Here is a 13,522-nt window from a genome sequence, read left to right as displayed (position 1 = left end):
AGAAAGGACTTCAGTTAATACTCTCCATTCACAGGTGAGAACATGGAGACCTAGGGAGTTTCTGTGAGCTGCCTATGGTCCCCTAACTCACTATTAGAAGAGACAGTATTTAGAAAGCCAGTGCTGAGGTGGGAAGCTTGAGGGAGAAGAGCCAGAACCTTATACATTGAAAGTAATGCATATACGTCTCAATGAATGTGAGAGAGATGCAGCAGGAGCAGGACAGATACAGAGCAGGGCTGATAGGTTCAGCAGCACTAGGAGCACAGGGTGCTGGGCCAGTGCTCTCTGGCCTGATGGTCAGGAGCCCCCAGGATTTGAATCCTGGGGAGAGCAAGGGAAGGAGCCCAGGAGGGGCAGGGCAGGATGCCGGGGCCATCCATGGTGCTCTGCTCAGCCTTGGGCCACTTGGGGAGCTCAGCAGGTATGTGACTTCCTGTGGAGAATATTTGTTTTTGTAGAGGCACTTTGAATGCCGGGTACCTAACAGGACACAGCACCTGATGCACAGACACACCCACCCTTGGGAGTAGTGTCTACATTTGGACTACAACATGGGGGCACTGGCAGTGACCATGCTGGGATGGTCCATCACTGAGACCTGGAAAAGACGCAGGTCCTCAAGTGGACATGGGACACAGGGGACAGGGGTGCAGACACAACTACAAGCTATGGGGAGGCTTAGGCCCTACACACCCAAGTGAGGGCTGCGTGGGGCAGTGCTCAGCCCAGAGAACAGGGGCAGTGGGCCCAAGCTAACGACTGCAGGCTGTTGCATGAAGCATGAAGGGGACTTTGGGCTGACACTGATGGGGAGGAAGATAGTCTGAGGACCAGAGTGGGGCTGAGAATGAAATGAGATGAGACCTTCAGGAGTTTATCAGCTCTGGCAACTGCTGGATGTGGGGCTGAGGGGAACAGGGAGATAGGATAGCTTCCAGGTGTGTGCTGGGGGAAATGGGGCTGGTGGCTCTGCAGCAGGTGCTGTTGAGAAGAAACACTGGGTGGGAGGGCGGTTGGGTTTCAGATGCTTGAGGGACACCAGTGCACTGTCTGATGCACAGTCACAGTGAAAGTTGTGGGGCTGAGGAGAAGGTTCTGGACTGGATGAGATCATCCAGGGAAGGAGATCCAATGAGAAGAGAGCAACACGACTGTCTCCTAGAAATGTGGACAACTGTGATTGACATTGGCTAAAAGAAAGTTCCAGAAAGTAAAGAGAAGGTGTTAGGAGAGTCTGGGCAGAGAAGTGGTGTAACAGAATGCTGGGCTATGTGGTTCTGGAACAGATTTGGGATTCTATTGCCCATCACCAAAAAACGTAACTCCCAGTGCCAGAGTTAGGTGAAAAGGAAAGGGAGTATTTAGTAAAAGTTATATGGATTTAGAATGACGGCACCACTCTATCAAAGTCTCAAAGTCTCTTAAAACCAAACACCCATAAACACACACAGTTCTGCCTCCTCTTGCCAAACCAGGCCAGTCAGAGGTACCATCTCTCAGGAAAAACAAAAACAAAGAAGTCTGCAGCTTGCCTAGGCAGGTTCCCATTCAGTGTTCAGGCTTCTCCCAGTTGCCAGAGCTCAGCTAGGCTCCCGCAGTTTCCAGCACCACCAGCCATGTCTCCATGGTCTCCAGCTCTTAATCTGGAACGGTGTGTCCAAAAAAAGAGAATCGCTATGAGTGCCCAGTTTAAATACTCTTGCAGAATCTTCTACATCTCTTAGTATTTCATGCTTTTGGCACAGGTGAGATAAAGCTTTCCCCAACTACCTTATCAGTCTGGGCAGGGGCACAGGGTGATCTGCCACCCACAATGAGCTATAAGTTAAAATTTGACCCATCTCCCTCATCTCTGGTGGCACAGCAATTAGTATTTCTATAATACTAGTCAGCTGTTATTTACATGCAAAGTAATTCTTAATCACTATGCTGCCGCTTCTCCATCCCCCAAGCAGTAGAGGCCTTAGAGCCTCTCAGCCTGCACCCAGCTCTGGACCTCATTCCACACCCGTTACAGTCGCCGCATAGAGGCTGAGGCTGAGAGAGTGACTGAAGGCACAGTGAACAGTGGTAGCAGTGACTTAGGAAAGGGAAGTAAAGACAGGTTGAAGTGTGAGTTTGGACGTCAGGGAGATCTTGGGGAGAGCAGGTTGGCTGCAGTAGGGGGAACAAGAGTCACACTAACATTGGATGAAAAATAGGGTGGGGGTGGGGATGGGGGTTGGGTGTAAGATCCTTGAGATGGCATTTTATTTGTCTTCAGTTGCCATCGCTAGAACAGAGCAGTGTTGGAGGTAGATTGTGCTGTTCTTTCAGGAAGTCGGGGTATAGCAGGAAGGAGAAAGGTGAGGTGTGTGCAGAACCAAGAGGACATTCAAGGCTTTTTCCTGTCAGAGTGGAGAAGACAGGACCCTATCACAGAGACAATGAAAGGATGAAGGGTGGGAGTGTGAGAGGCTGTGCGAGTTACAGCTTTTGCTTCATTTTTTCTTGGGAAAATGGACAAAGGGTAGGAATTAGAGTGATGTGAGTTTAGGCAAGTCGCTAAGGTGAGAGAAATGCCCAAGACCAGAAGTTGGATGGGGACCATGGAGGGCCTTTCCAGGATGCTGCAGAGCCACAGACCTTTGCTGTGACCCCACCCTCTCCAGCAGCAGTCAGCTGCCAGACTGCAGGGAGCCCCGGGGCCAGCCAGAGGGGTTCAGGTTTGTCCTCCAGGACAGCAGGTCCCAGACCAGCTCTGCTCAGCCTGGCCTCCTGCAGGTCTTCTCCAAAGCACAGATTCCCCCAGAGCCACTGCCCAGAGACTCAGGTCCAGTGGGTGGTGAGATCTGGAAATGTATGTTTTCAATGAGCTCTCTGGTGATTCCATGTGTTTGCGCACCCTGGGGATTTTTTTCCAGCTTTATTAAGGTATGATTGACAAATAGGAATTAAATGTATTTAAAGTATACAATTTGAGCCCTGGCTGGTGTGGCTCAATGGATTGAACTCTGGCCTGCAAACCAAAGGATCACCAATTCGATTCCCAGTCAGGGCACATGCTTGGGTTGTGGGCCAGGTCCCCAGTATGAGACGTGTGAGAGGCAACCACACATTGATGTTTCTCTCCCTCTCTTTCTCCCTCCCTTCCCCTCTTTTTAAAACTAAATAAAGTCTTTTTAAGAAGTATACAACTTGATGTTTGAATATATATATATACGTTGTGAAATGATTGCCAATTGAACTAATTAATATGAACATATCCATCACTGCCATAGTAACCATTTTCTCTGCGTGTGTTTATGAATGGTGAGAACATTTAACATCTAATCTTTTAACAAATGTCAATATCATTTTAACTGTAGTCACCATGCTGTACATAGATGTCCAGAACTTATTCGTCTTATATAACTGAAACTTTGTACTCTTTGCCAACATCTCCCCATTTCCACCTGCCCAGCCCCTAATAAACACCATTCTACTCTTTGTTTCTGTGAATTTTTCTATCTTAGATATGTGAGATTATACAGTATTTGTATTTCTGTGTCTGGCTTATTTTTAACTATTTTTTATTCTATTATATTTTATTGATTATGCTATTATAGTTGTCCCAATTTATTTCTCTTTGCCTGCCCCCCACCCGGTACCTCCCATTCTGTCCAGCAATACCTCTTCCTTTGTTCATGTCCATGGGTCATGCATGTAAGTTCTTTGGCAACTCCATTTCCTATGCTTGCTCTTAACATCCCCCTGCCTATTCTGTAACTCCAATTTGTAGTTCCTAATCCCTTCACCATTTCCCTCATTCTCCCAGACCCCCCACAACTGTTTCATCCCAATGTTCTCCATATCTATGATTCTGTTTCTGTTCTGATTGTTTGCTTAATTTGTTTTTAGATTCAGTTGTTGATAATTGTGAATTTGTTGCCCTTTTGATGTTTATAGATTTGATCTTCTTTTTCTTAAACAAGTCCCTTTGACATTTCATGTAATAATGGTTGATGATGATGAACTCCTTTAGCTTTACCTTGTCTGGGGAGCACTTTATCTGCCCTTCCATTCTAAATAATAGCTTTGTTGGACAGAGTATTCTAGGTTGTAGGTCCTTGCTTTTCATCACTTTGAATGTTTCTTGTCAATCCCTTCTAGCCTGCAAAATTTCTTTTGAGAAATCAGCTGACAGTCTTATGGGAACTCCCCTGTAGGTAATTATCTGCTTTTCTCTTGCTGCCTTCAAGATTCTCTCTTTACCTTTACCTTTGGCATTTTAATTATGATGTTTCTTGGTGGGGTTGTCTTTGCATACATCTTGTTTGGGACTCTTGGTGCTTCCTGGATTTGCATGCCCACTTCCCTCAACAAATTAGGGAAGTTTTCTTTCATTATTTTTTTCAAATAGATTTCCAAGTTCTTGTTTTTTCTCTTCTCATTGTGGCACCCTTTGATGCATGTTGGCACAATGAAGCTGTCCCAGAGGCTCTTTACACTATCCTGTATTTTGTTTTTGTTTTTGTTTTTGAATTACTTTTTCTTCTTGATGTACTGATTGATGTCTTTTGCATCCTTATGTTCCAAATTGTTGGTTTGATTCTTGGCTTCATCCACTCTACTGTTGATTCCCTGCAAATTGTTCTTTATTTCAATTAGTATATCCTTCATTTCTCACTGGGTCTTTTGTGTGCTGCTGAGGTTCTCGCTGAGTTCCTTGAGCATCCTTATAACCAGTCTTTTGAACTCTGCATCTAATAGAGTGCTTATCTCTATTTTGTTTAGTTCTTTTTCTGGAGTTTTGATCTGTTCTTTCATTTGGGCCATGTTTCTTTGTCTCCTCATTTTAGCAGCCTCCCTGTGTTTGTTTCTGTGTGTTAGGTAGAGCTGCTATGACTCCCTATCTTGGTAGTTTGGCCTAATATAGTAGATGTCCTGTAGGGTTCAGTACCACAACCTCCCCTATCACCCAGTCTGGGTACTCAAGATGTGCCCTTTATGTGTGCTGAGTATACCCTCCTCTTGTAGTTGAGTCTTGATTGCTGTTGGCAGATCAATGAGAGGGATTTACACAGGCCAGTCAGCTGCAAGTCAAACCAGAAAAGCCTGCACTCATGCTGCCTGTTACCTACCAGACCCAGGAAGCAGAGACAGGGATTGAATCTTTATGGGCACTTTATTCAGAAAGATGACAATATGAGAAGATGGCAAGTTTGTATCCTAACAGCTTGTCTTAAATTCTGTGTAAAAATGGCCCCTTTAATAAGGAGAATGAAGTGTAGATAAGAGGTTTGGAAATCCAGAGAAAGTTAATTGGATTAAAAAAACAGGAGCATTTTCACCCTGGGCAGTGGTCTTTAGCTGTGCCTCAGGTGGTGGTCATCTCACTCTGAAGCACAATGGCTCAGATACCATCTTGTTATGCTTGCAGTCCTCCTGAGGCACAAAGGTAGAACTGTTTATGGTCTCTTGGAGTCAGGGTGGGCCATACCTGCAGTTCCTGAAACAATAGCTTTTCATATGCATTAACCACTAGGATTATTAATTATTACCTTAAACTAAAAGTTTCCCTCTCTTGAGTTCCCTCATCACAAGTACTGGCTGTGACCACTGGCCATCATCCTCTGCCCTCCATAGAGGATCAGCTGTGCAGGGGCAGGGTGGTGGTGCTCCAACATGGTCTGTAGCTGCCCACTGAGTGCACAGGCTCTGGGTTTCCCTGGTGTTGTAGCCCAAAGTCAGCCCCCACCTGTGCTCTGCCTGGGGCCTCCCTCCATAAGCTATAAACCCACCTGAGATGGTTACTACTAGTAATTGTCTTGGAGACTCCCAAGTGAAGCCAAGCTATGAATCTAGGTTGGCTGCCACTAGTTGAGGCCTGGAGCTACTTAGCAAGAGGTACAGGGGTTGGGGGCTTACTGAGGCCAGCTGGTTGCTTGTTTGATGGGATTTAGGAAGTTGTGAAGCATGAGACAAGACCAGCCATTCATATGGAAAAGTCACAGTTAACAGTTCAGGTGGGCCCATAAGTGGGGTGAGACGAAGTCTCATGGGATCTCCAGGACAGGGCAAACAGTGTTAGCCAGGTCTATGGAGTTTCCGATATCATGCCCCCCACTACCGCCAGCTTTGTGGCTCTGTTAGGGGAGGAATCAGAAAAGAAACAATGGCCCCTGCCCATCTTTCTGTCTGGGATAAAGCTGTTGCCCAGCTCCCACATTGATGTCAGACCATTCAGTTCTTCCCTGTTTGCCACTGGCACCTTTCAAGCTGTTACTCCAGTGCTGAAGCTCAGAAGAAGTAAGTCTAAGTTTGTATGTGGGTTCTTTAAGGAGAACTGATTGGGACTCCAGAAGTTTCCTCCACAAACTCAATCCCCACTAGTTTTTATAGCCAGAAATTATGGGGACTTATCTTCCTGGCACTGGAACCCTGGGCTGGGGGACCTGGTGTGGGGTTTTTACTCCTCGTTCCTAAGCTATCCCTCCAAAATTTTTACCCACAACACATGAAAGTGTGGCCAGCCCATTCCATGTCTCTGCCCCTTCTACCAGTCTGGATGGATGTGGTTTCTTTAATTCCATAGTTGTCAGACTTCCATTCAACTCAATTTCTGATAGTCCTGAGTGATAGTTGTCCTATATTTTAGTGTAATTTTGATATGGTTGTATGAGGAGATGAGCTGTACTTACCTATACTGTCATCTTGACTGTAAGCATCTGCATGTAACTTTTGAAAACTTAACTACTAACAGCCTACTGTAGACCAGATGCCTTACCAATAACAGTTGGTTAACATAGTTTGTGTGTTGTTTGTATTTTGTTCTGTATGCTGACACAGAGGAGCTATGTGAAAGAAAACATTAAGAAAGTCATCAGGAAGAGGAAATACACTTACAACACCGCACACATCACTGAAGCAAATCCATGTGCAAGTGCACCTGCACCATTCATACTCATGTTGTTCAAGGGTCACTTAGTCACTTTACCGTTAGTGGTAACTTTCACTCTCCATGTTCTATGTTTTGGAAGAAAGTTGCCCCATCCAGCCAAAATTCAAGGAGAGGAATTCAGCTCCATCTCCTGGAAGGGGGATCCTCTTCATGTGTAACTTGGAAATCTAGAAGGAAGATTTGCCGTCATTTTAAAAAATTTCAATCATTTACATGAGTATGAGCTCACGGGCACTAACTTTATAGTTTGGGCTATAATCACCACCAGTGTCACATGGAGCTCACACTGTCCCAGCTGTGTCTGTGGGGAGCCCCCCCAGGCTGTCCCCACGTCCCTGTGACATGCCCCGTGGGGGGGGGGGGCACCGCCTTTCTGGCAGTGCAGGGCGCTCCAGGCTCATCTTGGTGTTTCTGTCTCAGCCCTGGAGTCAGCTCCTCTTCTAAGGAGCCTGGTTCCCTTTATCGGAGGATGACATCTCAGACCAGGATCGGGGCTCATCTCCCTTTTCTGAAGAGGACACAGAGGTCCCAGGAGCTGCCCCAGCTCACCCAGCTCACAGGGGGCCTCACTTCAGCGCCACCTGAGAGCTCGGTCAGTGCAGCCTCAGGACCCAGCACTCGGTGGCCGGTCCCCGCACACGCCTTTGTTCTTACAGCCTCTGCTGTCCCGTCTGCGGGGCTTACTCATTAATAATTATATTCCCCAGTATTTGGAGATTTTCCTCAGAGGAATAATTTCAAGTTTCAGTAACAAGTTTCACTTACCAAATTGACCAGAACAGGCAAGAATGAGAAGGAGGAATCAGTTATATTTTTCTTTCATGTGGGATCTTTCTCTCCTCCTGCTGCTCTTGTCATGGCCCTGGGCCTAGGGAGAGGGTGGCTCCCTCAGATTGTGAGAGAAAAACGATGATGATGATGTGAGAACATCTTTCCCCATCACCTCCTCCACCCCCTCGGCTTTTCCTCTGGCTGTGCCCGTGCTCCCTCCCCAACCCCTGGCCAGGAGCCTTTCCTTCTCTCAGCCTCAGGCAGAGCCCAGCCTCTCACCTGGAGCCCACTGCTCAGTGGGAAGTGAACTGTTCCCAACACTGGAGGGCAGAGGGGTGAGGTCTGAGCCAGGGCGGTAGGATGAGGTGCAGCAGGAATGAAGGAGGTGAGAGCAGGAGGCAGGAGGTGAGAGCAGGAAGGACTTCCAAATGAGTGACCAGAGAGACTGAGGACGTTCCTGGCCTCTTTACTGGGGAGAGCAGGGAGGGCCTTGGGTACAGGGGCAGAGAGCTGGGGCAGAGTGTGGCTGAGACCCTCCCTCACCTTCACCCCTGGGCTCTGACAGCACCTCACCCCAGGTCACACTGAGGACCCTTCAGGTGCCCCACCAGGCAGGTGTGTCTCAGCTCCTCTCTGGGGGCGGGGGGGGGGACCCACAGCTGTCTCTCACTGATGTGTCCTGTCCCCCCAGGTCTGGTCCCCCTCAGTCCTGGGTCCACAGTCAGCACGTCCCTCCCTGCAGCCAGGGCAGCCTGTGGTTGGCAGGAGAAGAGATGAACACTCAGCCTCTCACAGTGTGACGGCGTCACCGTCCCACCTCAGTCACCTCAACGTGGGGACACTGGATGCAGAGGAGCGACAGCAGAGACACAGTGTGGGCTTCCCACCTCCTCTCCCCCATCTTTGCTTCCTCCCTCCTCCCCTAGTCTCCCCCACACAGCAGTGCCGCCTCCCTCCCCCAGCTCCATCCAGTGGGGAGAGACACCCCTGCCAGACGGCTGCCATGTGTGCCCCCCTCTGTCCCCACAGCAGAGTTACCCCCCCCATCAGGGTCCTGGGCACACGCAGAGGGCGATCCAGGGACGTCCCTCCTCCACATCCCTGTGGGGCTCAGGGTCTCCACTGCTTCAGTCTGCTCACCTGTCACCTCTGTGGGCCCACTCTGACCACCCCAGTTAAAACTGCCATGTCAGGGTTCCAGTCAAGATGGCAAAGTAAACGCTTGTCCCTCCCATGACCACATCCAATTACTACTGAATTACAGGACAATCAGCCTGGAGAACCTATGGACCAGAGTCCTTTAACTCAGTATAAAGAAGCCACATTGAGACTGCTAACAGGGGTCGAGACAGGGAGCGGGATGGCCCCACTCCCACGGGTGACAGTGGAGAACTGGGAGAGACATCTGAGGCAGCTGAGGAGCGAGGGGTCCCAGCCCCACACGGGGCTCCCCAGCCTGGAGCGTCAGTGGTGGGAAGAGGAGCCCCACAGCACCTGGCTGTGGAAACCAGCGGGGACTCCATCTCACTGGGGGAGACAGAGGGCTGCAGGGATGCCAAAATTTCCTTTTATTTCTTTTTTTAAACAGCAGAATTTTTTGGTATTTATCCTCACTCAAGGACATGCTTATAGAGGAGAAGGGAGCAAGAGAAAGAGGGAGAGGTACTTCAATGTGAGGAAGAAACATCAATAAGTTGCTTCTCATCTGCACCCCAACTGGGAACCAAACCCAACTCCCAGGCATATGCCCTGACTGGGAATGGAACTGGCAACCTGTCCCTTTAAGACACAATGCCCAAGCCACTGAGAGCTACACTTCTCAGGGCCCAGGTGTTCCTTTTAAAGGGCCAGCACAGACTCCCTCGGGCACTCACCCTAGGCTCCAGAGGAGGGACAGCAGCTCAGGTGTTGCCAGGGACACACAGGGAGAAACAGTTGTGCAGCTTCAGGGCAAGGGCTGGAGGGACAGCTGCCCCTTTCCTGTGATGGCCCTCCCCGCACAAGGTCAAACACGATTCTGCATTGGCCTGCTGAACACCACCCCCCCCACCCTGGTGACTCCCTAAGCCTCATCCAGCTCAGGTGCCACCTGAGGCTTTTTCACTGGCTGAGCCTCACAGGTGCCTCAGGCAGCAGTAAGATTCGGGGTGCCCTGTGCCTTCTGCTGACCGGCCCCAGGCCTGACCCTGGGGGCAGCTGGCCTCGGTCACAGTGTGGTCTCTCCCACCTGCCTGCAGGCCCAGCACAGACAGCTGCCAACCGAGGCTCCCTCTGCAGCTCCGACCAGGGAGTGATGGGCCTGGGCCTGCACCACAGGCCCTCCCAAGAGGCCCCAGACCCGACACACTCAGTGTCCGGCTTCAGACCCCAGCAGAGTTCCACCTTCTTAGCACCACAAGCAAAACATACAAAACATCTGCAGGCCCAGGCCCTGCTGGAGTGAATCCTGTTTCTCCGGCTCAGTCCCCACTCAGCAGCTCATGTGCTATGTTTGTGGCCAGACTCACAGCCGGTGGGCCTGGGGGTCAGCCCCATCCACAGAAGCACCAGCAGCAACCACGGCTCAGCTAACTCAGGGGGACACACACACCCAGGCAGGGGACACTGTAAGAACAAACATAAATATGAGTAATAAAGTGGTAACAATGCCATACCTGTCAATAATCACTATTAATGTAAATGGATTAAATGCTCCCACCAGTGAATGGATAAGAAAACAGGACCCAGACACGTGCTGTCCACACGGGACCCACCTCAGACTGGACAACACAGACCGAGAGTGAGGGGGCGGGAAGGACGTCTCAGGCGAACAGAGACCAGCAGACAGCTGCGGCGGGGGGGTGGGGGGGCTCTCAGACGGAATGGACTCTGACACAAAGGCTGTGATAAGAGACCAAGGACATTTCCTAGTGATGACGGGATCAACCCAACAAAAGGCTGTAACCCTTGTAACATGCACACACCCAACACAGGGACCCCTACACACGTGTGTAAAGCCAATACTGATGGACATGGAGGGAGAGAGTGGCAGTGGTACAGTTACAGAAGGGACTGTCACACCCCACTGTCATCAGTGGGGAGATCTTCCAGACAGACATCAACAGGGAAACGGTAGCCTTCAATGGCACATCAGACCTGAGGGACTTGTGGGTATTTTACAGCATTTCCCCCAACGCAGCAGAACATACATCTTTCCAAGTGCACCAGAAGCATTTCCCAGGACGGACCACATGTTAGGGCATCAAACAAGTCTCAGTGAGTTTAACAAGATTGGAATCATATCAAGCATCTCCTCTGACCAAAATGGTATCAGGCAGAGATGTGGTCCATGTATGCAGTGGAATGTTACTAGGACAAAAAGGAATGAAATCTTACCATTTGCAACAACATGGATGGACCTAGAGAGTGTCATGCTAAATGAAATATTTCATTTATATATGGAATCAAAAAACAAAATAAATGAACAAACAAAATAGGGACAGACTCAGATACAGAGAACAATCTGGTGGTAGCCAGAGGGGAGGGGAGGGGAGGCCAGGTGAACAAGGTGGAGGGATTAAGAATTTCAAATTCTCCACCTTCGTAGGGGCTGAATAAAGTCTGAACAAACAAACAAAAAAATATGAACAATTCACTAAAGAAATAATCCAAACAGCCAAAAATGTTATTTAAAATGTTTGACTTATTTCATTATTTAAAACAATGATATAACTTAAAATTTTTTCAAATTGGCAGTCACAAAATAGTCACATGGATATAAAGTACAGTATAGCCCACAGGTGGCAAACACAAGGCCTGGGGCCGAATCTGGCCTCCGCCTTGTTTTATCCAGCCCACACCTTGTTTCTACCCGGTGGCAGTGCTGAGCTCCTTGCCCCAGTTAAGGGGTAGTTACATTTATACAATCCTAGAATTACATTCAGCCCTTTGAAGGCAATCACGAGGCTGATGTAGCCCCAGTGAAAATGAGTTTGACACCCCTGCTATAGAGAATATAGTCAATAATGTTGGAATGGCTATGAATGGTTCCCAGTGGTACTACACCTACCAGGGACCACTTTGTAAATTATGTAAATGTCTGACCACTACGCTGTACACCTGACACTAACATAAAATACTACTATCAACTGTAATTGAAAAGTGAAAATAAACAAAAGTGCCACCTCTCCCATCACTTTGCCCTGATTGTCTGCTGTGAATTATTTTTTCTCTGTCTCTTCTACCACTGTCTAACACACTGTGAAGGTTCTTTTCCTAGAGATGGCCTCAGCAGCTTCCCCCACCCACAGGCTCTCTGTGATGGGACCTGGCCGTCCCCTGTCTAGAGGAGGGGACCCCACACCCTCCCCTCGGACCCGTGAGTGGCTCTGACGACTGGGACACGAGGAAGGGGACAGGGACTGAGGCTGGGGCTCTGACAGGAGGAGCCTGTGGTTTCTGACTGTGCACTTGGAACACGCCCTCCTGGGAGCAGGGGCCCGGCTGGGAGCAGCCAAGCCAAGGGGAGGAGCGGGCGGAGGGGCCCCGGGCCACCTGGTGAGCAGCCCCAGGGAGCTCCCAGCACAACCAGCACCTGATGAGCCCGTCAGGGACCCTCTGGAATGTTCTGGACCAGCCGGGCCTCCAGGGACAGCAGCCCCAGCCCCTGTCACTCGGGGCAGAGGAGCCGCCCACGGACCCAGTCAACCACAGACAGGAGAGAACAAAGTTTATTGTGGGCTGTTTGTTCCCCAGCGGCAGGTAACGGGAACACAGACCACGTAATCCCCCACCGTCAGTGTGTCCTCATCACCGTCTGTCTTCCCCTGTCTGAGCTCCTCACAGCTGAGTCTGGGACTGGGAGGTTTCCACCTCCCCACTGAGACCCCTCTCTCCAGCCCCGAGATGACAACCCCCTCCCCCCCAAACTGAAAAGAAACATTTTATCTACTTTCTGTTTTTCATAGTACTCCTTCCTGATGTAGCAACAGTAACAATATTTGCAGAAGTTTTCCTCAGGAAGGATACATAAAAAATTGGTAACATGTTCCTGGCTGTGGTCAGGCTGTGGGCACCAGGAGAGCAGGCGTGCTGTCTGTTCGCATTGAACGACCCCCAGGACTAAGGAGAAGCCTGGCGCAGGGGCCTCACTGAGCCCGTGAGTGAGCGAGTGCGCATGCGCTGGGACCGGCTCCTCACAGCTGAGTCTGGGACCGGGAGGGGCTGCCGGGTTTGGTTTGGGGGCTGCCCCAGTCTGCTCGGGCTGCTGTAACCACGTACCACCGGCTGGGCAGCTTAAACAACAGAAGTTCATTTTCTCACAGTTCTGGAGGCTGGAAGTCCAAGAGCAAAGTGCCGGGAAATTTGGCTTCTGTTCCAGGGCCCTCTTCCTGGCTTGTGCACGGCTGTCTTCTCACTGAGCCCTTACACAGCCCCTCCCCTGTGTGAGGAGGGAGGGGAGGGCGGGGCTGGGTTTAGGAATCTGAGGTCTTTTTCTTTATAAGCCCGCCTGACCTATCAGATCAGGGCCCCGCCCCATAACCTCGGTTAACCTTAATGGTCCCCTTAAAGGCTCTGTGTCTAAATACAATCCCATAGGGGGCTGGTGTTCAACATAGAATAGTGGGGGACTCAACTCTGTCCACAACAGGGGTCCCCTATGACGTGTGCATTTGCTGCCTACCAGCTGGTCTCCATTCCCTGAGCCCCTCATGAAGTGTGATGCTCGGTGCCTCCCCAAGCTCTGGTCTCACCACGAAGAGCAGCAGATGGGAGGCACCTGGCCACCAACCACCCCTCATGTCTTCTGGCCTGGGGCTGGGGTCCGTCTAGGTCACAGGGTCATGG

The 13,522-nt window shown here is 49.9% G+C and overlaps 1 long non-coding RNA gene across 1 annotated transcript; it reads right to left on the bottom strand.

Moving 5' to 3' along the window:
* Positions 1-1,130: 1,130 nt before the first annotated feature.
* LOC123816447 lies at positions 1,131-13,081 on the bottom strand. The gene is made up of 4 exons (XR_006785275.1): positions 12,956-13,081; positions 7,691-8,448; positions 6,962-7,092; positions 1,131-1,646 (listed from the first exon to the last, which is right to left on the bottom strand). It is a non-coding gene; the product is annotated as an uncharacterized LOC123816447 (long non-coding RNA).
* Between the last annotated feature and the right edge of the window lie 441 nt (positions 13,082-13,522).

This window comes from Phyllostomus hastatus, unplaced genomic scaffold, assembly GCF_019186645.2.
Source record: "Phyllostomus hastatus isolate PE091 unplaced genomic scaffold, TTU_PhHast_1.1 phas_contig_1048, whole genome shotgun sequence".
Classification (NCBI taxonomy): Eukaryota; Metazoa; Chordata; class Mammalia; order Chiroptera; family Phyllostomidae; genus Phyllostomus; species Phyllostomus hastatus.
Note: the sequence above shows the minus strand (reverse complement) of the source record. Positions and strands in the feature narration are given on the sequence as shown.